Below are 26,234 nucleotides of genomic sequence, written 5' to 3' on the forward strand. Positions count from 1 at the left end.
CTCCAAAGAAGCCCTTCTTTTCCCTAATGTGGGACATTGAAAAATTAATACCTGTCTTTTGTCATCTAGTGGTTACGGATTAAATGATGTCCTTTAACCCTGTTGCCCCCAGAATACAACAAGGATGCCAGCCTGTCAAACCAAGCATGCCGTTGTCCAGAGACAGCCAACCAACCTGGAGTCTGCACGATCCTTCCCCTTGTGGGAAGGCCACCCTCCCCTCCACATCCCCACTCTTATTAGGGATTTCTTGACCCACGGGTAGGTAGGACGACGACCATGTCCAGCTTGAAGCAGCTAGAGGAGCTCGAGACCTTCATCCATTGTCCTTTATAAGATTGTAAAGGGTCTTAAGTCTGAGAGGGAGGAATTGTTATTTTTTATTGTTAAAATATTTAACTAATTAATTAATTAATTTTAAAAAAAAGAAGAAGAAGAATATATGAAAGGGTGAGGCGGGAGAGCTTGTATGTACGACCCATGGGCATGGACTTGGAGAGGGGATTGTTGGGGAAGGGGGGTGCTGGGCGGAGGGGGGCAAAGGGGAAAAAAATTGGAACTATTGTAACAATATAATCAATAAAATATACTTAAAAAAAAAAAAAAAAAAGAAAAGATGGTTCAACATCCACAAATTAATCAGCATGATACACCACATCAGCCAAGTAATGGAAAAAAACCACTTGAGCATCTGAATATATGCCAAAAAGTACTTGACAACACTTAGCATCCATTTATGAGTAAAAACTCACAACAAAGTGGGTATAGAAGAAACTTACCTCAACATAATAAGACCACATATAACAAGTCCACAGCTAACATCCTATCAATGGTGAAAAGCTGAAAGCTTATTCTCTAAGATCAGGAACAAGACAAGGATGCCCACTCTCATGACATTTATTCAACATAGTACTAGAAGACACAGCCATAGCAATCAGACATGAAAAGGAAATAAAAGGCATCCACAACTCAGAAAGGAAGAAGTAAATTTATCACTATTTTCAAATGACATGATACTATATATAAAAAACCCCAAAGACTCCACCATAAACTATTAGAACTAAGAAATGAATTCAGGAAAGTTATAGGATGCAAAATCAATATACAAATATCTGTTGCATTCCTACACAGTAGTAATAAACAATAAGGAGAAATTTTTTAAATCTCATTTACAATTGAATAATAAGAATCAGGTACCTAGAAATAAATTTAATTAAGGAGGTGAAAGTCCTAAACTCTGGAAAATATAAGACATAGATAAAAACAAATTAAAGAAGATACAAATAAATTAAATAACACAGTGTGCTATGGACTGGAAAAATTAATATCATTAATATGTCCATACTACCCAAAGCAATCTACATATTCAATGCAATCCCTACCAAAATATCAATGGCATTTTTCATAGAACAAATAATCCCAAAACTTATATGAAGCCACAAAAATACCACAATAGCCAAAGCAATCTTGAGAAAAAATAAAAACAAAATGTTAAGTACCATGCTCCCTGATTTTAAACTATATGACAAAGCTATAGTAATTAAAACAGTATTGTACTGGCATAAAAACAGACACATAGATCAATGGTACAGAACACAGTGCACAGGAATAAAACATCACTCATATGGTCAATTAATTTATGACAAAGAAGGCAAAATATACACTGGGGAAATGACAGCCTGTTCAATAAGTAGTAATGAAAAGCTGAACAAATATATGCAACAAAAAAAGGGAACTGGACCACTTCCTTTTGCCATATAAAAATAAACTCAAAATGAATGTAAGACTTAAATTTAAGAACTGAAACCATAAGACTACAACTGAAAATAAGCAATGAACTCTTTGACATTAGTCTTAACAATATCTTTCTTGATATGTCTCCTCAGGAAAAAATAAATAAATAAATAAATAAATAAATAAATAAAACTACACCAAACTAAAAGTTTCTCTAAACTGAAGGAAACCATCAACAACAAAAATAGTTTACTAAATGGGAGAAGATATTTGTGGCAAATGATATATCCAATAAGCAGTTAATATCCAAAAATTGTAATAAACTATATTACTCAACATCAAAATAAATCTGATTAAAAATGGACAGATGACCTGAATTGACATTTCTCTAAAGAAGGGATACCAATGGCCAACAGACATATTAAAACATCACTAATCATAAGGAAAATGCAAATTAAAACCACAATGAAATACCAACCTCACACCTCTCAGAATGCCTATTATAAAAATGACAGCATGAGACTTCCAGCCAGGATGGAGACCTAGATGGACACGCTGGGTCTCCCTCCACAACTAGGAGGGAGTTCAACTGCCTCAAAAATGGAGACAACTGGAGGTTCCAGAAGGTCAGGCTGCATGGAAGTACAACAAACAAAGATATGGGGAGGAAATACTCATCCAGATGGGTGGGGGGGCAGGGCCTGGGTGGAGGGGATGCGGTGTGATGGCAGCGGGCCAGCGAAGGGCACAGTCATGTGTTTTGAAGGGTGGGGAGGAACACCTGGTTAGCATTCCCAGCTCCTGACCAGACTGTGCAGCACACGGTCCCAGCTCCAGGGAAGATTGAGCTTCATTGCTTCTGACAGTGCAGAGCAGTGGGGGTTGGAGCAGGGCTGAGGGACATTGCCAGTCTCTCAGCAGAGTCCACTGGTTTGAAGGGCTCCCGTGGTCCTGGAGCATTCGGAAGCCTGCCCACCCTGGGGGTGATGACTGGTGCAGCAGCTGGAGGGGCGCCCGTCCCATGCGGAAGTGGGAGAGGTGCCTGCAAAGGGGACAGGTGCTGAGCAGGCAGCATTGTTCCCTCTCTGACCCCGCCCCCACATACAGTGTCACAACATGGTGAAACAGGTCACGGTGTACTGATGAATACCTAAGGCTCTGTCCCTTACAATGTAACAGGAATGACAGCTCTACCTAAGACACAGAAGCAAACAAACACAGGAGCCTGTCAGGATGAGGAAACAGAGAAGCATGTCCCAAAAGGGGAAACAGATCAAGGTTCCAGTGGGAGAACTAAGTGATGTGGAGATAGCCAACCTAACAGATGCAGAATTCAGAGCACTGGTAATAAAGATGCTCACAGGCTTGACAGATATGCTTGAGTATGGCAAATGCATAAGGGAAGGAGTGAAGGCTATGCTAAATGAAATGAAGGAAAACCCACACAAAACCAATGGTGAAGGGAAGGAAACCAGAGTTCAAATCAATGATTTGAGACATAAAGAAGGAAAAAACAGTCAACCACTACAGAATGAGGAAACAAGAATTGAAAAAAACGAGGACAACTTTAAACATGTCAACATCCGAATCATAGGGGTGCCAGTAGAAGAGGAGGAGCAAAAAATTGAAAACTTATGTGAAAAATAATGAAGGAAAACTTCCCAAATTTGGCAAAGGAAATAGACATACAAGTCCAGGAAACACAGAAGGTCCCAAACTAACTAGACCCAAAAAGGACCACACCAAGACACATCATAATTAACATGCCAAAGGTTAAAGATAATCTTTAAAGCAGCAAGAGACAAGCAGAGAGTTACCTACAAAGGAGTGCCTATAAGACTATCAGCTGATTTCTCAAAATGAACTTTGCAGACAAGAAGGGACTGGCAAGAAGTATTCAATGTGATGAAAAACTAGGACCTACAACCAAGATTGCTCTATCTAACAAAGCTATCATTTAGAATGGAAGGGCAGATAAAGTGCTTCCCAGACAAGGTAAAGCTAAAAGAGTTCATTATCACCAATCCATTATTATATAAAATGTTAAAGGGACTTATTTAAGATAAAGAAGATAAAAACTATGAACACTAAAATGACAACAAAGTTACAACTTATCAACTGAATCTAAAAAATAAAAACAAAATCTAACTAAGCAAATGAGAATAGGAACAGAATCATAGGTATGGGGATAATTTGGAGGGTTATCAGATGGAGAACGGGGAGAAATGGGGATATGGTGCAGGAATTAAGAAGCATAATTGTTTGGTACAAAATAGGGGGAAAAAGTTAAAAATAATATTGGAAAAGGTGAAGCCAAAAAACTTACATGCATGACCTATGGACATGAACTAAGGAGTGTGAGATTGCTGGGGGAAGGAGGGTACTAGGCAGCGAAGAGCAAGGTGAAAAAATTGGGACTTCTGTAACAACATAATCAATAAAATATACTTTAAAAAATGACAACAAATGAATGGTTTTCAGGAGGATTTGGAGGAAAGGGAATTCTTGTGCATTGTTAGTGGGATTCTAAACTGGTTCAGACACTATGAAAAATAGTATGGAGATTCCTCAAAATATTAAAAATAGTATTATCGTACAACTCATCAATTCAACTTCTGGGTATTTATCTGAAGAAAACAAAAACACTAATTGAAAAATATGTACACACCCTTATGATCATTGCAGTATTTAAGTAGCCAAGATATGGAAGCAACTTAGGTGTCCATGGATAGATAAATGGATAAAGATGTGGTGTATATATACAATGGAATATTTATACAGCAATAAAAACAAAATCTTGCCACTTTTGACAATATGGACAAATTTAGAGGGTATTATCCTAGTGAAATAAATCAGACAGAGAAAGACAAATACCATATAATTCCACTTATATGCAAATCTAAACAAAACAAAACAGACAAAAGCAAAAACAGATTCATAGAACAAACTGATAGTTGCCAGAGGAGAAGTGGGTGGAGGATAGGTGGAAAAGGTGAAAAGAATAAGAGGAAGGGGTACAAACTTCCAGTTATAAAATAAGTAAGCCATAGAATGTATTACGTATACAGCACAAAGAACAGTCAATAATATTGTAATAACTTTGCAGTTAATAACCATAACTCTGCATGGTTATTACAATATTAACTTATTGTGGATAAATGTTGAGTTACTAAGTTGCCCACATGAAATTATTATACTACTGTATGCCAACTATACTTTAATGTTTTTTATAAAAAGAATGTGTGATTAGTGTTCTGTGGAAATATTAATACTTCATGATGACTGATCTTTGTCATCTAGCTTCAACCACCTCATATATCAACGCATTACTTAAACTTTCATTAAGTCTCTTAAGGCTAATAAATATTTCCTCATACCCAGGATTTATTTGTTTACAGTATTTAAAATTACTAGAGATTATAAACAGTAACACTTCATTTCCTTTATTGCCATGACCTTTCAGAATGAAGAGAGCTATACAATTTTTTTTTTTAAAGGAAAACATTTCTACATCATTTCAAGTCTTTCTGTCAGTGTCTTGGCTCACAGTATTCCAAAAGTTTGTTGCTTTACTAATGATTCCTTTTTGTTTTATTTCCTCAAATCCATTTATTTACAGGTCTGCAAAAGTACATACTCTTTCTGTCATTCCAGATACATCACTCTAATGTCCAAAAATTAAATAATCTCTAATCATAAATTGAAAGAAATCATTTAGGAAAAGACTGCCTGTTAATAGTAGGCTTCAACCCAAGAGATCTGCCCACAAACATTCAGCAGGTCATCAAGTACAAGGGGCTCTCCTTACCACACCTATTGATACTATCAGACAGATGCGCATTCCACAGGAACAGCACATAGCAAATCATTCTGGAAGCAGCATTTGCTACTATGCTTTTACACAAGATTAAGAATAGTGGCAGCCTATGTTAACATTCTCAGTAAATTACCCACATAATGTGGGATTGTCATTGCTTAATTTGTTAAAAGTTATTGATAGCATAGAAAGGAAAGCCACAGAGAGAAAAACTTCAGACCAATGGTAGATTAGATTAACTTTAACAAATATTATCACCTAATTATTTACAAGGGTTTTTGTATATTATTTGTTTATCTTTGTATAGGAAAAACAATGTGAGAAACAAGATGGCGGAGGAGTAAGTGGAAGCTACACTAACTTCCTCCCAGAACTAGTCTGGATTTACAACGTAATTTTGGAGAAATCATCTGGAATAACCAACTGAACACCAGCTGGAGAGAAGTCTTATAACCACGGAGGGACAGAAAAGGCCACTACATCACAACATGACTGGTAGGGAGTGCGGAGACCCGGAAGGGCTGGCTGGGCTCACACGAGTGGCAGCTGAAGGGGCTGAGAAACAGCTCAGCAGCCGGGGATTCCCCCTGAGAAGGGCAGGGTCTAAACCCCCAGCCGGGCTCCCCAGCCTACAGCAACAGATTGGAAAGTAAAATAGTATCCAGCTGAGAAAAGTGAAAAGCCACAGGGTTTCTTGCTAGCCGGAGAGAAACAGCTGGAGAAAAAGAGCTCTTAAGCGGATCACATACAAAAATATACTGCCCCCACTTACCCTGGGCACAAGTGGAGGAAAAGCAGAGAGGACTGGAAATGCTTGGGGAGAGTTTGGTGTGGCGGCTTTGAGGGGAGAGCTGGGGAAGCGGCCGGCCGGGGTCCCAGTGCTGACTCATCCCAACACTGCAGGCAGACCATTCCCAGCCAAGTGGCGTCAGCCTGAGGGGAAGCAAAGGCCCTGCCTACAGGAATTAAGCTGCCACACCCACGGTCCTTAAGCCTGACGGCTAATCAGAGATTGAATAGATTATCAACTAAAGGAGACAGACAAAGGGAGTAGATCCCTGAAAGTCTCCAACAGGCTGCCTAGGCCCAGACTGGTACAGGATCTGACGCCACCAAGGGCAGATCCAGGAAGTGCAGATCATTCTAAGAAGTACCAACAAACAATAGGAGTCACAAAAATGGGGAGACAGAGAAACAACCCCCCATCGAAAGGAAAGGTAGAGTCCCCAGAAAGAGTGCTAAATGAAATAGAGGGGAGCCAACTATCAGATATGGAATTGAAAGCATGGAATATGGAGAAGCTCAATGAGCTCAGCGAAAACTACAAAGAACTCCAGAAAAACTACAGTGAACTCCAGAAGAACTATAAGGAACTTACTGAGAATTATACCAGCATCAAAAAGGACATGGAAGCTATCAATAAGAGCCAGGAGGAAATGAAGAATACGATCTCTGAATTGAAGAACACAGTAGAAGGAATTAAAAACAGGCTAGAGGAAGCAGAAGATCGGATCAGCAAGCTGGAAGACAATGTAGACAAAAACTCACAGACAGTGCAACAAAATGAAAAAAGGCTGAACAAGATGGAAGAGGCTCTAAGACAGCTGCAGGACAACATGAAACATAATAATAGCCGTATCATAGGAATTCCAGAAGGAGAAGAAGAAGAGCAAGGGATAGAAAACCTCTTTGAAAAACTAATGACAGAAAACTTCCCTAACATGAAGAGAGAAAGAATCATGCAAGTCCAGGAAGCACAGAGGGTCCCAATGAAGATGAACCCCAACAGGCCCACTTCAAGACACATCATAATTAAAATGCCAACATTCAAAGACAAAGAGAGAATCCTAAAAACAGCAAGAGAGAAACAACTAATAACATACAAGGGCGCTCCAATACGGCTATCATCAGATTTCTCAGCAGAAACACTACAAGCCAGAAGGGAATGGCAAAATATATTCCAAGTAATGAAAAACAAAGGCCTACAACCAAGAATACTCTACCCAGCAAAGCTCTCATTCAAAATGGAAGGTGAAATAAGGAGTTTCCAAGACAAAAGAAGGTTAAAAGAATACATCTCCACCAAACCAGCATTGCAAGACATGCTAAAGGGTCTGCTTTAAGAAGATGAAGAAACAGAGAGAGACAGAGAGGAACACGAGTACAAAGGGGGAAAATGACAATGAATAAGTACTGAAAGAAAGAAGGAACTTCTACCATTTGCAACAACATGATTGGAACTAGAGAGAATTATGCTTAGCGAAATAAGCCAGGCAACAAAAGAAAATTACCTTATGCTATCACCTGTTACAGGAAACTAATGAACAACACAAACAAATGAGCAAAACTGAACCAGAGGTAGGTAAACGAGGAATAAACTAACAGTAACAAAGGGGGAGATGGGAGGGAGAGAAGTGGTAAGAAGGGGAAGGGTCTAGTCAAAGAACATGTATAAATGACCCATGGGCATGGACAACTGGGTGGGGACTGAATGTGGGAGAAGGGAGGGACAGGGTGCAGAGAAGCAAGAGGGGGGAAAAAGTGAGACAACTGTAATGGAAAAACAAACAAACAGAAAAATTTTTAGTGGGGGGAAAAAATAAAAATATAAAGAATAGAAATGCAAGTTCAGTGAATATTAGAAGGACAAGGATTTTCCTTCACACTGTATATTTTTCTCCCTATCTGATCCCTCCAGAATTTGGCATTCTAAAGAAGTAAGTAATGACCTAACTTTCTTTGCATAAAACTAATAAGACCAGTTGTTAATAACGATTTTTTGACTAAGACTTTGACTGGAATGTCATGCCTAAAGGAGACATGCTTGGGCTCTGGTTGTTACCAAAAAGCCCTGAGCAACTGGGACTGACTTTCAAAGGTAATAAAAGTCCACGAGATAAAAGGCCTGGTACCTTGGATGGATGAGCGGTCCATAGCAATCTTTCCAGGGAAGGAACGAAGGTTGTTTTCCTGAAAGATGGCTAGAAGGGACCTTAAGGCACAATGGAAATCCAGGAGGACCTAGAAAAGACAGGTGTTTACAGGCAAGGCTGAATGCCAGGTATGTGGTTCAGCTTCTGTGCCCTGAAGGGCAGACTGAAGGTCACCCTAAATGTTCCTTGCGTAAGTTCCAGCAAAGCAGAACTAAAGATCATAAGTGATCATATGCTGCTCTTGTTGTGTTTATGCAAATGAACAGGATAAATTAAAAATGAACTTAATGCAGTCCCTTTAATGACAAGGAGGGTAATCTTAGGGAGAAAAATCACGATTCAAGGAAGATCACAATGCCCAGTGGTAGACTATAAAGTAGTGCAGCTAACCATCTTTAAAGTTTCTTTTCATTTAAAATTTGTTTTCATTTGAAAGTTAAACTATGTCTGTGGCATTATCAAAGATGTTTAATTTACAGGCAAGAAGAATGTCAAATGCCTTGCAACTGGATGTCTTTCCAATAAGACAGTCCTACAGATCTATAAACTTGTGTGTGGGTTATGTTACATAAATTAACATGTGATTTCTGTTTTCAAAGGGCATAAGCCTACGATCTCATTAACTGAGTGATTGTCTGTACATATAGGCCTCACTTAATCCTGTCTGCATGGCTGCCTCCTGAGACTCAATGGTTTGGCTGAACTAAGTGGCTGGGTTGGTGAAGAACGGGGTGGTCTGTGGGCTTCACTTTAAAACTGGTTTCTCTTTTCTATCCTAATGGCTTGGACAGAAAGAGCCCAGAGGTCTGAGAGGGGGGAAACCTAAAATATTTCCCTCAGTCCAAACTAATTATAATGGGCAAAAGGGTTTTGGACAGGTGAGATGTACCTGGTGTACCTTCCTCCAAAGAAACCCTTCTTTTCCCTAATGTGGGACATTGAAAAATTAATACCTGTCTTTTGTCATCTAGTGGTTACGGATTGAATGATGTCCTTTAACCCTGTTGCCCCCAGAATACAACAAGGATGCCAGCCTGTTAAACCAAGCATGCCGTTGTCCAGAGACAGCCAAACAACCTGGAGTCTGCACGATCCTTTTCCTTGTGGGAAGGCCACCCTCCCCTCCACACCCCCACTCTTATTAGGGATTTCTTGACCCAAGGGTAGGTAGGACGACGACCATGTCCAGCTTGAAGCAGCTAGAGGAGCTCGAGACCTTCGTCCATTGTCCTTTATAAGATTGTGAAGGGTCTTAAGTCTGAGAGGGAGGGATTGTTATTTTTTAGTGTTAAAATATTTAACTAATTAATTAATTAATTTTTTAAAAAAAGAAGAAGAATATATGAAAGGGTGAGCCATGGGCATGGACTTGGGGAGGGGATTGTTGGGGAGGGGGCGTGCTGGGTGGAGGGGAGCAAAGGGGAAAAGATTGGAACTATTGCAACAATATAATCAATAAAATAAAAATAAAAATAAAAATAAAAAAACAATGTGTTTCTCCTTTACTCACATACAATGAGGTGTGTCGGGAAGAAGTCCAGCCATCGTTAATATAACAAGAATGGTTTGCACAACATCAATGTTCCCTGGCAGCCAAGGAGAGTGGACTGGATTGTGCATAGGCAAACAGTGACAACTTCAGTATGCCTATCAGTGGGGCAGTAGTACCCATGAGTGAGCATGTGTACTGTGTGGCCACCACATTCAAAATGACTGCACAAGAAAAGCAACAAATCTTCATCAAATTTTACGTTAAGCTTGAACATTCCTCTGTGGAAACTATTAGGATGATTCAGAAGGCTTTTGTGGAAGATGCAATGAATGCTGCACAAATAAAAGAGTGGCACAAATGCTTCAAAGATGGTCAAAATTCCTTTGAAAGTGACCCATGTTCTGGAAGGCCTGCAACAAGGACATCTGAGAATGTTGAATGTGTATGGGCTGCAATCTACAAAGATCAGCGACTGACAGTGTGAGAACTAGAAGCTGATCTGGGGATTCCAAAAACTACTGTGTCCAAGATCTTGATGCAGGATCTTGGCATGAAGCACACATCATGGCAAAATTCATCCCAGAGTTGCTTCTACCAGAGAAAAAGGGATATTGTGCTGCTGATGCTAATGACTTGATTCAAACCACTACCAATGAACTAGATTTCCTCAAGAAGGTCATAACTCGAGATGAATTGTGAGTCTATGACTATGACCCAGAAACAAAGGCCCAGTCATCCCAATGGAAGTTGCCTGGTTCTCCATGCCCGAAGAAGGTGTGGCAAAGCTGCAGCAAGATCAAGACCATGTTAACTGTGTTTTTTTTTTTTATTGGGAAGGTGTTGTCCATCATGAGTATGCCCCTTCAAGCCAAAAAATTAATAAGGAGTACTACCTCAATGCTCTTCATTGGTTGAGAAGTGAAATACAGCAAAAATGGCCATAGCTATGAGCAACTGATGATTGGCAGCTTCATCATGACAACACACCCAGGGGACTAAGCCCCTCTATAGCCTAGATTTGGAACCCTGCAACTTCTGGCTTTTCCCAAAACTAAAATCACCTTTGAAAGGGAAGATATTTCAGACTGTCGATGAGTTTCGGGAAAATAGGATGGGGCAGCTGATGGCAATCCCAACAAAGGATTTTGCAGAGTGTTTTGAACAGTGGAAGAGACACTGGAAGAGCTTTGTGAGGTCCCAAGGTGTCTACTTTGAAGGAGACTGAGGTGTCGTCCTATGTACAATGTTTCTTGTTTCTTGTACCTTATATCTTCTTCAATAAATGTCTTTTTCAGATTACATGACTGGATACTTTCTGGACAGACCTCCTACTTCTTATACCAGATGTATGAAGTCTTTTCTCCACACCAGTAATTCTCTGCCATATCAGCTGGTTGTTCTACAATTTAACTCAAGTCTAACACTAATTGAAGCTAGTACAGTCCCCCCCTGATTAAGGACTCAGTCCAACAAACAAGCCCCCCATGTCTGATTCCTATTGCAAGTGGCAGGCCTCAAGATTAACCACAATTTCTGTCTGACTTGGCTACAAATATGAGGTTCTCATGACCCTCTCATTGGATTCAAACATTTCTAGAACAGCTTATGGAACTGAGAGAAAAACTTACTCATGCTTACCAGTTAATTATATAGTAAAGGATATGATGAAGGATATAGGTGAACGGTCAGATGAAGAGGTACGTAAATTCTGGAAGGGTCGCAGGTGCAGGAGCTTCTGTCCCCATTGAGGTGGGTCACCCTCCCACAATACAGATGTGTTCACCAACTAGGAAGCTCTTCAAACCCCATACTTTTGGGATTTTTATGGAGGCTTCATCATATAGATACCTGTGTGATGCTTGAAAGAGTTTGTAAGGGATCCAAGATGTCAGAGGAGTAAATAGAAGCTACATTAACTTCCTCCCAGGACCAATCTAGAATTACAACTAAATTGTAGAGAAATCATCCTGAATAACCAACTGAAAACTAGTTGGAGATAAACCGTATAACCAAGGACAGACAGAAGAAACAACATCACCACAATGAGACTGTACTCCTAGCAAGATAGACACTTGTATGAAATCTAAACTGACTACAGTCCTGCTAGATGAATATGAAGTGTCCATCTATGACCTGAATGGAGACACGAAAGGCTGAGAAACGTGGCCCAACTACTATGCACAGGCACAGGGGCTTGTTTTTGTCCTGGATTCCAGCAACTTAAAACTCAGGGAGGAAGTGAAGATCACTTTAACACATCTGCTGTCTGATACAAGGGTGGCAGAAAAACCCATCCTATTGCTAGCAAACCAGCAAGATAAGAAGAACGCCCTCTTGCCTTGTAATATTATTAAATATCTATTCCTGAAAGGCATAGTAAACGAGAACAAGTCCATGTGCCAACTGGAACCCTGTCCACTATCGAAAACCTCCAAAGAAGGAACCATCAGCCCATAATTGAAGGGCTGTGCTGGCTGTTAAGTGTCCATCGAGAATAAACAGAAAGAGCTGTGTACTCATCAACAGTTACTCCCCTTGAGTATCCTAACCTCCAAGGACACCACAGGCTTCGAGGAAAGATATGCATCAGACAGTATGGAAATGTCTGAAGAAAAAGAACAGCCTCTAGGACAAGATTCAATGGAAGCTAGGCCCCTAAAGCCAGTCCTACAGAAAGAAGGCTTAAGATTAAGACTTGAAAAGAATATTTCAGTGACATTTGCTTTAGATGAATCCATGGAGTAAGGTGAATATTCTGGGAAAAATGGAGCTTGTAACACTACTGAGCTTCACTACAATCAGAGTGCTGACTTGCAGCCCCCAGCAACTTATATTGATGATATTGATTACGATGATGACAACAATGATAATTTTTTTGAAGAATCCAGCCCAAAGAAGAGAGGGACTACCTGGAACACAGAGGAGATGACATTGGATGATGTCTGTGAAGACATCTTTGAAACCTGAGTACTAAAGAGAAAAATGGAGGAACATCAAGAAAAACATCTAATATCCCTCCCTCAGTAAATGAGCTCAACTCCAGAACCATCAGGAATACTTCAGCTTTTCAATTTCCATTTGTTAATACCTTTACAGTCCCCTACAACTCCACCTACTTTAACACCACATTCCTGAGAACTCCTATTGTTCCTGTACATCTGCATTCCAGCCATAAAATGAATCTTACACCTACAGAAAGGCTCAAGAAAAGTCAGGTAGCATCCATTTGAGAATGAAGACAACCCTGGCAAAGAAGAGAGACCATATATCTTTGAACCCAGATGCTCCCGAGGAAGCCTGTGAACAGCATGTCCTGGCTGACCAACCGAAATTGAGCCTTAGAAGTACAGGGCAAGTTTAGAATTTGGGTGTTAGGGGACTGGCAAAAATAAATAAAACTGTTCTGCTGAGGGAAAAAAAAAGGCAGCAGCCAGGCCCAACTGCCACCTTCTGGCTTTCTACGCTACTGCTCCCTGCGAAGCTTGCCACAGCATGGCCACCCCGAAGCAGTTTCCGACGGTGGTGCTGCTGGAACAGCGGGAACGGATGCTATTCCAGGTGCTCGGTAACATCACCAAACGGCCCTACTGGTTCCACTCCGAGTACCTTAAGAGTCCGAAGGCAGTTCATCTCAAGGCGTGGCTGGTGGAAGCGATCTTTGGCCCAGCGGAGAGCACGTTCCACACGTCAAGCGTGTGTCTCAGACTCTGCTTTGCATTAATCAGTGGGACCCTGAAGGGGAGGCTGAGATCTTGATATCTGGTCAGCCTTCTTACCAAAAGTACGTGTCCAAGATGATAATGAACTTGGCTTGCTACCACCGCCAACTCTGGGCTCAAAGCGAAGGGAGGGACGCTGCCCAGGAGACCGAAACAGTCTGGGAAGCGGCGACCCAGAGTTCCCTCGATGCTGCCTAGGAGGTGGCAACCCAGCAGTCCCCCAACGCAGTCTGGGAGGTGGAGACCCAGCGGTCCCCCAATTCAGTCCGGGAGGTGGCTACCCAGCGGTCCCGCGATGCTACCCAGGGCCCAGTTCCCAAGATATGAAGTCATTTCGGGGCCTGGAGCGCGAGCCAGGCAAGGTTCAAGTGGAAACCCCCATATGGAGGATGGTGCGAGTTGCTCTTGGTTTCCCCCCTCACCCCCTCACTCCCCAATGTTAAATGTTTGCAAACATGAATTCAAAAAGTCCTAACAAAGAATTGAACTTCCCTAATAATCAAATTAAAAAAAAAAAAAGATTAATCATAGACTCAATCTCTAGACCCTCTCCCCTTCCAAGAGGATGGGGGGTGAGCCTGAAAGTTGCAAGCTTATATTCATGGCTTGCTCTTTCTGATGACCAGCCCCCATCCTGAAGCTATCCAGGAGCCCACCAAAAGTCACCTCATTAGAACAAAAGATATTCCTATGACCCAAGGACATCTAAAGGATTTAGAAATTCTGTGTCAGGAATTGGTATCAAAGATCAAATAACAGAACAAAAGAGGCTTCTAGTGCTCTTTTAACTTAGGAAATTACAAGGGTTAGAAGTCCTGTGCCAAGAACCAGGGGAAGAGACCAATATATAAATATACTCGTATATTGGCATATATCATTTAAATTTTTGCATTATTTATTGTTTTTCTATTACAGTTGTCCCACTTTTTCCCCCATTGCTCCCCACCACCCAGCCCACCCCTTCTCCCACAGTCGAGTCCTACCCCATTGTCCATGTCCATGGGTCATTTATACTAGTTCCCTGACTAGACCCTTCCCCTTTTTACCCTTTTCTCGCTCTCCTCCTTGCCCCCTAGTCACTGTTAGTCTGCTCCTTGTTTACATGCCTCTGGTTCAATTTTTGCTTATTTGTTTGTGTTATTAAATTCCTGTATTAGGTGATATCATATGGTATGTTGCCTGGCTTATTTTGCCAAGCGTAATTCTCTCTGGTTCCATCCATGTTGTTACAAATGGTAGGAGTTCCTTCTCTCTGCTGCATAGTACTACATTGTGTAGATATACCACAGTTTTTTTATCTGCTCATCTACAGATGGGCACTTAGGCTGTTTCCAGCACCACCAAGGCCTCCCCAGCTCACCACCTCACAGTATTATTCCACCTTCCCCACCACAAGCCACATTAATACAAACAAATTTGAATTGCCTGCTTAGGTTAGAACACAAAGGCCTGGACTAATGAGGCAATAACTTGCGTAAATTTGTCACTCCTCCTTCCAAAATTTTATTTGTAATTTAAAAATATAATTCCTTAAGTGAAAGAACTATTTTACTGGGAAATTAAGTTCTCTGTCATATCAGCAAATGAAATCAGTATTAAAGAGATCAGCTTCCGGGGTCCTGAGAATTAGTCTCTATTCTTGCTCCATATCCCCAACACCTACAATCTTTAAACATCATCTCAAGCTCCATTCTCTCCATGGGCTTTTCCCCATCATTTCATCCCTGAAATTGTACAGCACTGTGCACCTGCAGGCTGAGTTATATGACAGCTACATTCTATGTGACTCATTCATTTCTTAGATTTTTATTGAGCCTCTAGTATGTTCTAGGCATGTAACAGGTGCTGGAAATATAGTAATATGTACTGTAATTGGTACTAAAGATTTAATGCTGCAATATATGCCCTGATAAGATTTCAGTCAATTAAAACCAATAATAATTAAGCCTATGAAAAAAGAGAGAATAAGGATCTATAATTCCAAAATTTGGTCATGGTACTTCATTTAAAAATTCATGTTACAATACCACAACAGAATTAAATAACCTTATTCAAATCTTTGCTTAGAAATGAAAACACTGTGAGAGTAGTGGAAAGTTGACCAAAATGGTATTTAAATTAAATATTGCAAGAAACAATTGCAGGTAAACTGCTTAGTCCTGTGTTTCACACATAGTAATTTCTCATACCTGCAGGTGCTGTTTTTAATTATTGACCCAACTTTTAAATTCTATAATTCTATAGAAGTTCTTGATAATCATTGTCAACTTGATAGATGATCATCAAACTGCATACCATAGAATATTTCATCATCCAAGGCAAAATGATCAGGATAAATTTTTAAATGTTTAATTCATTACTTCATTTATTTGACACATTAAAACCATATGCCAGGCAACGGGAATATGAAAATGATTAGTTACCTCTCTGGCCTTACAATTTCATACTCTAGTTGGGGAGTCATACAAAGAAACAGGTAATTTCAAAATTAGTACTTGTTAAACTGGTTGTCTTCTGTGAACAAATGGAAGAAACTGTCTACCCCTGTTCATAAAAGAGATACAAAGGTAGTTAGTCTCATCAGCATCTAGGTAGATGGACTAATAAAGGTGCAGAAAAATAAAAAGAGCTCTTAAGAAAATTAAAAATAAGAGAGCCAAAACCAAAATTTAATTCTGATTGTGGATTTGAAAAGGGAGTGAAAGAAATATTTTAGAAAACAAAAGTGAAAAAAATGGGGGGAAATAGCAGTTCCAAAAAGACAAAAGGAAACAGAAGAAATCATGAAAATAATAATTTCCCATAATTGAAAGGCACCAGTCACCAGATTATGAGGTTATGTGAGCAAATAAAAAGGTTGTTGTTTAGAGGCACAATGTTTTTGGATGATCTGTTTTAGGCCAGTAGGTAATTATTACCCAACCTAGATCATGGTCTATCTACACTCTAGCTGCCCAGGTGGAAGGTGGTCCCCGCGTTCTATCAAGAATCATGCATTATTAAATTCACCAGTTTTAAGAAGTGAGTTTCCTCACAATTGTGCAGCTCAGCAATTTGGACTGACCTCTGCTGGCATCTCACATACAGCTGCAATCATCTGGCTACTTAACTAGGGCTGGACAACATAAAATGATGTTGTTCACATCTGATAATCAGCTTTGGCTGCCAGCTAGGCACATGTGAGCAACCCAGGTCCTGCTTCCCTACGTGCAGCAGAAAAGTTCCTAGCAGCAAGAAAGGGCAAGCCCCAGTGCTCAAGCATTGTTCAAGTCTCTGCCTGATACATCTCATTTACCAAAGCAAGTCTCATGGTCAACCTAAGAGTCAATGTGGGAAAGGCTACTTAAGAGGTGAAGGGTATCGTTGAGTACATTACTATAACAATCTATCATATTAAAACAAATAGGACTGACCAGAACTTTGAATCTGGACTGATTAACTTGAAGAAAATACAGTAGAGAATTTTTAAATTATGTCGGCTTTGTTCTCATAAACATCCTAACCTTAGCATTTATAATTATTTTCAACCATATATATATTTGCACTTACTTTTTAATATCTCTCTTCTGCTGCTCTGGATTGTAAACTTCATAAAGACAAAGACCAAAAAAAATAATAATAATTTAGTAATAAGAATGGCATTGTTTAATATTTTTGCAAACCTCTTTAATATCTTAATAGAAGAGAACTGAATTTTCCTTCTACATTCATATTATTGCATTATCACACTTCATGTAGCCTCTGAAAAATCCCACTGTGTAATTATGAAAGAGAAAGAGGCAAACAACATCTTAGAATTGCTATAAAAATGCCTTTGACCTTGTCAATCCTCTGAAAAGAGTCTTGAGTGTTTGTTAAGCATTTGTCAAATGAAATGGTAAGCATTTTCACCCAACGCTGGTAGCATCTTCAAGGTACCATAACCCCAAATTATTATCTATTTAGAACCAAAGGAATAAACTTGATTGTTGAAGTGTCTTAATACCAAACAAATTACCAGTCTTAAAAGTCTGCTAAAATTAGTAAGTCCATTAATTAGTGAAATAAAATTGGGCTTTCTTAACAAATTCCTCATATACAATGTGGGCTGTTTAGCTGTTCTCTGAGCAACTAACTGTATCAATTCAGTGATTATTTGCATTCACTTATTTTTAAGTCTTCTAAAAACTAAAAACAACTCTACAGACAGGCTCTTTTCTCTTTAGGCACAATCATAATCTCATATTAATTATAAAGTAATAACTAAAATTTCTTGAGTGTTTCATATGTTTCAGGAAATGCTCAGCGCACTTGATTGCATTATTTTATTTAATTCTCAAAAGTAATCTCTTCCCTTGCCAAGTAGCTCAGTTAGGGCAACATCCCAATGGACAAGTTTGTGGGATCAATCCCCAGTCAAAAAATACAAGAAGCAATCAATTAATGCAAAAATAAGTGGAACAACAATTTGGTATTTCTCCTCACCTCCCACTTCCTCCCCCCCCCCCACCCTCAAACCAATAAAAAAAAAGTAATTTCTGAGTTATTTACTATTATCAGTATCAACTTATGATGAGAAAACTGAAAACTTACTCAGCGTAAGTAATGGGCCAATGTGCCCAAGGTCACACAACTAGTAAAAAACAAATTTCAAACTCTTAACTACTGTTCCATACAGCTACCCTATTCATGAATATGGTAACAGCAATATTTTCTACTCTTTTTTATTTTAACCACCCAGTTTTTGTGATATGACTTTTTTTTATCCTCACCCAAGGACATGCCTATTGATTTTAGTAAGAGTGGAAGGGAGGGAGAGAAACATCAATGTGAGAGAGAAACATTGATCGGTAGCGTCATGTACACATCCTGATGGGGGGTTGAACTCACAACCAAGGCATGTGACCTGACCAGGAATCAAACCTATGACCTTTCGGTCTATAGGATGATGCTACAACCAACTGGGCCACACTGGCCAGGGCTAAAAGACTTTTGAGGTCTAGCCTGAAAAACTACCTTGTTTCCAAAATCTTACAACTGTAAAAGTGTACACCCAAGTCCTACATCCCCACGGGAAACACATTCCTACACTCACTGTTCTGTTTCATTCCAAACAAGTCCTAGATTATTCATAAAACCACACCATTTCCACTCCTGTCACTTCGTTGGTCACCCTTGTCTCTATTATTTGAATTGTTTAGCATCACTGAAGACAGACTGAAAACTAGATGGACAGTGGTGGTGAAGAACCTTCCAACAGCTTGATTGCAAATGTTATCAAAGATCTAGGACAATCAAGGCTCTGTGTTACACCTTTACTCCTCTTTTCAGACATCCTGTCAGCAACAACTTTCTGCAGACTCCTATGACTTCGAAACTAGCCACTCTATAAGTTGTGTAGAAATGAAAAGCGGACATGTGTTAGCAGTCCTGGGAAATTCAAAAGTGTCAGTTTAATATTCTGGCTGTTGCTGTCTGAAGCCGAAGAGTCAATTCAGGTTATAAAATTTTCAGTAGATTGCCACAAGTCCCTAAATATTCTCTTCAGTTCAAGTAGAGCAAAGATAATGGGCCACAGGAGAGAAGCAGGGGAAAAAACAATGGATCCCATCTCACTAATTGAGAGCAGCCTCTTGAAAAGAATAATGATACTAAGGACCCTATTTTCTCCATAATTCCTAATTTTAGTAACAAAAATGTATGTGACCCATCATCCACTCCATTGTCACCACAGGCAAGTCAGAATGGGATCCTAAAAATGTTTTCTTTTATTATAGCCTTATTTATACCAGATAAAGTATATAACTTTTGCTTCCCTAGTTACAACTCAGTTGCCAAGCTTTTTAATCATTATCTATACTACAAATAGGATTAGCACTGATTCAGCTTCTGAGAAAATTACAATGGCAACTTAATTTAAATAATGGTATAATGCACTTTGTTTTCCAGAAACTTTTCTTTATCTTAATCCTTGAAGTGTTATACATTGTTTTTGTCAGTTTGATCATTTACTCTCTTATGATTCCATAGAAAACATATTCATTTATTACCAATAAAGACATAACCATGTTATTTTGGCGTGAATGTCCTAAAAGAACAAAAGAACCTAGCTTTCATTCAATATACAGGAAAATGACAACATCCAAAGCATTTCTCATTCCAGTTAAGCATGATTAATTAAGTGTACTATCACTGACCTGATATTATAGTGTTCTAATATAATGCAACATTTCAACAGATGCCTACATTGGTCACTTAAAATTAGTTTGTTCACCCTGGCTGCTGTGGCTCAGTGGACTGAGCGTCGGCCTGCGAGCCAAGTGTCACTGGTTTGATTCCCAGTCAGAGCACATGACTAGGTTGCACGTCAGGTCCCCAGTTGGGGGCGCAAGTGAGAGGCAACCACACAGTAATGTTTGTCTCCCTCTCTTTCTCCTTTCCCCTCTCTCTAAAAATAAATAAACTATTTTTTTAAAAAATTAGTTTGTTCATTTATTTATTATCACTTAATAATCATCCACTCTGTAGCAAACAGTGTGCCAGTTGCTGTATCTATGAAGGTTGAGGGGTATTGGTTGTTTCTGGGCAAGAGTTCACAGTTGTATCTAGTAGACCTACATATGATTAAATAAAATACAAAGTGATATATTTTATAATAAAAGAAAGTACAAATAAACTATTCATAAAGACATTAGGAAGGGTTTTAGAATAAGTTTAAATGTTCTTCTGAACTCAAATATAATTATTTTACCAATTGGTTTGTTGTATTACAAAACAAAGCCTCAAATATTATCAGTATCATTTTACCATCAGTCCATAAACAGATGTACTAACAATCAAAGCAGCATGGCTGCTTGAAGAATATGATAATAATAATAACAATCATAATCATAATAATATTGTTGTTGTCACAAGCCCTCTATTAGGGGTCAGAAATATCTCCATTTACAAAAGGGCAAAGGGAAATGCAAGATTAAACAACTGTCAAACACTGAATTGTAGTAAATTCTCTACCTGGCATGAAAACTGATTCCTGGGCCTAAGATTAAGATTTTTCTGCCCAGCTAACTAATCTACCCACCCAAGCTATCAGAAATGTGTTCTATGTATTACACATCCTAAAACATCTCTCTCAATGATTTATCTAGAGGCAGAGTTGAGATGTTTGAGCACCACATTTGATCACCTGAGTGATAATGTCACCTTAGTGAGAAGCCTGACAGCATGGAGACTCTGGAGGCTAACAGTAATGAATAAGACCAGGAACTACAGCAATTATGTGTGTTACATTTGTAGACTTAATACATGATTGACTTCAAACTTCTTGTTTTCTGTTATGTTCCTGCCCTGTTTCCTATGCGTGCATTTCATTATAATATACTCTGAAATAAATTTTGTTTTCCAGTCAAGAATAATGATAGGATAAAGAGTACTGCAATTGTAATGACTTGACTATAAATGGAAAATCATTGGTCAAGTAATCTATTACAGTATAATGGGAAAATTAATGTTGTAAGTTGCATACAGGTAAATAGCTAAGATCATGTGTGTCCAGAGAAGCAATAGGGCAGGGAGGTTAAGGGTTTAACACCTAAATTCAGATTGCCTCTGCTCAATCCTAGCTTCTAATCCATAACTGTTGGGTAATTTGGGGCAATCTTAACTGCTCTTCATCTTACTCTTCTTATTTATAAAAGAGGAATAATAATAACCATGTGCACCTTGAAGGATTTTTTATGAGGAAAAAGTGAATTAATATTTGTTAAAGCTTAGAACTCTGACTTGCTCAAAATAATATTCTATAAATGTATGCTATTATACTACACATAAAGTACATTTTCATTATTGCAGTATGATTATATGGTCTAATGCCATCTTGTTCAGAAAGAATATGTAATGTAAATTCAGCCCTTAAAATAGTTACATACACTTAGAATTAATTTTCAAGGACCAATGCCAATTATATTTGGCATTCTATTTAAAAAACAAAAAAGAACCTATTTTAGTCAGGATGGTCCTCACAGACTATTGCCTCCCATAATACAGAGTATTAAATGGCTACTATACTCTATCCAATGGTGATTTGGAAAGATTATAAAACACTCCACTTTGGATCTCCTGGACTGGATCCAGCTTTTAGATTCCTGCTGTCTTCAAATTCAAGGTAAACATTTAAAAAATTCTGAAATGTGATTGAACCAAATACCCACAGTTAAAAATGTTTCTCGTTTCAGTCTCAGAAATGGACAAGAGCGGAAAAGGGAGAGCATATGCTGTCTGGCAAGATGATTTCATTTTCCATCTCCCTTTATTTCTTCCTCTGGGTAAGTAAAGAACATGATTTTCAAGGCCTTCTGCTTTTCTGTTCTTATCAATGTCACTTCTGTCCATGTCCTTGAAGAAGTAATTAACTTCATACTGATAAGCAATTTTCCCCCCAGAGCATGCTTTACTAGTCCTCCAACAGCTATTACACCCTGAACAGGGATCGCAATCACCTCTGTGTTCCCTTCAATATCTGTCAAGGCTCTGCAAATATTATTAGGTAATTACTTCTTATTAGTCCTTCCTTTGGCTTTATGATGTTAAATTTAATTTTGCCATGATGTCAGCACATAAAATCAAGATATTACTTGCCACGTCCAAAGTTCTGTATTTCTGTATTTTCTAAATGTCCCTGTATGAAAGGTGTTTAGCCCTACAAGGGTAAGGAATGGGATATCATATCAGGGCCCAGTAGCAGACTAAAGCAGTGGGAAAGTGTGGCATTTCCTTATAATGCACCACCATGAAACATATTATCAGTGGCAGGAAACGGGCTGTAGGACAAAATGATGAGAACATAAGGCAACTATCTAGTAAATGTGTCAAATAGAAACTTAACTCCAAAACTGGCTTCTAAAACTATTGTTTTCTGTCCATTTCTAGCAGCTGCTTTAATTACTCTGTTAATATGTGAGTTACTAGAACCTTGACATTTGCAATCCTTCCAATTTTATAGATGAGACTCAGACTGATTTAATAATAATCCTTTATTTTTATTTCTTTAGGAACTAAAAGAACAAGGATGGAATTTTAAGAAAGAGAACATGGATTTTATTTTTGGCACCACAACCTACACATTACACACATGTCCTTAGTAAATTTATTCAACCTCTGAGCTTTAAGTTTCTTATATGAAAAATTTAAATATCTACCTTTTATATATCTATGAAAATAGATAGATAATGCTTATAAGAATTATCTGTAAATATTAAAGACCTTCCCTTGCTGAAGGGGAGAATTCTGGCATCGTCCACTGTCCTAATCTTTCTGTGGTAATATTTTAACAGACATGAGTGATGAGCCAACACAACTACCTTCAATACTGTGTCTGCAATGTAATGACCTAGACCTGGAACTGCCACACTGTGAACTATGTGCTTTTCTTATTTCTTCCACTCTATTCACCTAAGGAGAAGAGGGACTGTCTGTAAAAATTTTGTTAGGGAGAAAAGTAGTATTATTCAAAATAATATTGTAGAAAAAATTCTAAAAGCAAGAGTAAATATATTATTACTACTGAATGACAAAAAGAAGAAGGAGTTTACAAGTATGTAGGTTTAATACCATGCCATTTTATAAACATATATGTGGATCATAGTTGTCATCTCTAGTTACTGGAGTTACAAGTAATTTTTTTCTTATTTAAATTTCTTTAACATATTTCCTTCCATTAACACATCTATTTTAGTAATAAGATTAAAAAGTTATCTCCAAATAGAAAGATTAGAAAACCTTAAAACTTTATTTCTATGTAGTTCTAAGTCCTAAAACCCAACTGTTTTCACTCCAGCTTTTAATCTGCATTTCTTCTCCTAATCACTTTATGATTCATGTGTCCCTGTGTCTTTTTCTTTTACATCTCTTCTCCATCTGCTGGCATTTGCCTTTACATTCTCAGCCCTTGATTCTCTGTGAGCAAAACAGCACTGACTATGACATTCTTCCCAGGGCTCCTCATTACCTGACCTCTTGTCCCAGTGATTCCCAAACCCGCCTGCCTAAGCCACAGTTTTCCTCACCCCGCTCTCGATGACTGAGACCCACAACTGACCTAGGCATACATATGCACTATCCTACTTTCAAAGCCTTTAAGAACTTACCCATTTTTCTTCCTCATTGCCCTCTTTCTGTCCTTCTCAAAACTATTTATATGAATATAGGGAAAACGTTCTTTTGAACATACTTATAACCTGTTCATTCTACCTCCTGCCAGTCTAGTGTCCTGAACCCCACTGAACCTTTCCAGCTGTGCTTGTCTTCTGCTCACCATTTCCCTCTAACAGTGAAGACAAGGCATTTGGCTCCTAGCTTTCTTGTTCTCCCTTCTTTGTGTTATTCAGGCCCAATGTCTCAAACACAGATGCCTGCATAGTTTCACAGTTTATCTCTGTCTGCAGTCTCCCTTCTTCTACAAACACTAAAACAATGTAACTCAAACTTTGACCGTGAAATTTTTCCTACTCAAAAATCTACATTTTATTGCTATTGCCATATTAAATAATGCCTCCTCTACCTTTCAGCCCCAACACCATCTCACATCTCACTGAATTCTGATGAAGACATATTAGTTTCTGCTCAGTTATTAGTACGTCTACTGCCTCTCAGCAAATTTTACTGAAATTTACCTGAGCTAAAAAACAAAGCTAAATTATAACTGAATTGATTGTGAGAACTCCAAGAGAGATTTTCCTCCTAAGAGTTATTTCTTTGCATTTCAAGAGAGAATAAAACCCTAAAAACACCCTGGGTTGAAATGTCACAAGGGCTAGTCTATTCTTTCCACAGCAGATTCATACTTACATTCCAAAAGATAAAAACTTAGGTTCCTCCTTAAGGAGAATTTGTATACACTAGAGAGCAATGATTTCTCTTTCTCTTCCAGGTCAGAAGAACAGCTGCTCCTCTTCTTTATAAGTCCCAGATTCTTAATTTCAGTTTCCTCGCCTAGGGTACGATTCCCAGTAGGTGCAGGATGACATCTGGTCCTCATTCCATCACCCTCAAAAAGAAAACTGAAGCATAGGGAACAGGCCCAAGTAAGTAATAATTAATCTTGTGCCCCAGAAATATTACATTTACTCTCAGGACAATATAAATCAATGTAGATATTAAGCACCGAGGTCCATCTAACCAAACACATTTCCCTCTCCCTCCCCAGCCTCTTCTCTCCAGTCCTTTAAAAATTTTTCTGAGAAGGCTGTACTGTACAGAATATATTTGTTCCAACACCCTGTGTCATTGCAAATGCTTTCTCTCCATCTGAAGGCCTTCTTTCCTCTTTTTAATCAATCTCAATTCCTCTTAGCCATCAAAAACTTAAGAAGTCTACTCTAAGTAAGATCCTCCATGTTGCTCGATTCATTGGGTCATATATTTCAGAATCTGACACTATACTAGTAATTACACAATATACAATGTCATGCTAACTTAATTCCAAGACAGAAATTCTTCAGCCCATTTCAAATATAAGGAACCAGAATCTCAAAAAAGTTAAGAAAATTGTCCAGAGTCACAGAGTTAATAAGGAAAAGGACCTTGATTCAAACACATGATTGCTTAATATAGGCTTGGCCATGTGACTTTCCTGGGTCAATAAAATGCCATTTGAATTGGCACAAGCTGCCTCTCAGGAGAGGTGTGAAGGGCCTTCGAGAGATTTCCTGTAGCCACGGCCCCCAGCATTGTCCCAGATGGGATTTTTCATCAACCAGTCTGTTTAGTAAAAAAGATATAGACATGCAGTCAAAATATGTGATATATAGCTACCATAAATGAGAAATCCTTTTCAAAGCCACTGAGATTTCCAAATTCTTTGACACTATGTGTACTCTAAGCTAATCAAATGCAGAAATTGTTACAAGGAATAGAGTGCAGCCAGAATAGTACCTTAAAAAATATGTGGTGCCCAAACTCAGACTACCAGAAAGAAAAAATTTTTATTAGGGAAAGAAAACAACCTATGTTATGCAGTAGCAATATTTGGTAAAACTGTCTCCAACAGTAAGTTGAAGGGCAGATGATATACCTGATCACCTTGTGACTTTAAACAAAGATGTGGAAGAAAAATATTGCTAACCTAAATTAAATTGATTGCTTTTGGCTGTTTTTGGCAAGGTGCTATAAGAAAGGGATGAGCACATTAAATAATTAGCCAATATGCAAGGGGGTTGGGGGGAAATTTATAAGAGAGTTTCAAAATTTCAGGCATTATAAAGTAGAAAATGCAACTTGTCTTTATTTCTAACTGGTAGATAATAAACATGAAAACAAAGGCTGATTAAATTTCACCTTCATTTTAAAGACCAAATTAAGGGGCCTTTTTGTAAAAACAAACAAACATACAAACTTATACTAATTAAGATAATGAACAGGTGTTTTCAGTTTTAAAAATGTTTAAGGTTAAGAGGAGAAACAAGATGGCGGAGGAGTAAGTGGAAGCTACACTAACTTCCTCCTAGAACTAGTCTGGATTTACAATGTAATTTTGGAGAAATCATCTGGAATAACGAACCGAA

General features: G+C 38.6%; 2 pseudogenes; both read left to right on the forward strand.

Moving 5' to 3' along the window:
* The first annotated feature begins 11,665 nt into the window (after positions 1 to 11,665).
* On the forward strand, positions 11,666 to 12,943 carry LOC149996009 (ADP-ribosylation factor-like protein 13A pseudogene; annotated as a pseudogene).
* Positions 12,944 to 13,468: 525 nt separating this feature from the next.
* LOC149996010 (KH domain-containing protein 3 pseudogene) lies at positions 13,469 to 14,022 on the forward strand (annotated as a pseudogene).
* The last annotated feature ends 12,212 nt before the right edge of the window (positions 14,023 to 26,234 follow it).

The sequence above is a fragment of the Furipterus horrens genome, unplaced genomic scaffold, assembly GCF_987537825.1.
Source record: "Furipterus horrens unplaced genomic scaffold, mFurHor1.1.pri manual_scaffold_12, whole genome shotgun sequence".
In the NCBI taxonomy this organism is placed as follows: Eukaryota; Metazoa; Chordata; class Mammalia; order Chiroptera; family Furipteridae; genus Furipterus; species Furipterus horrens.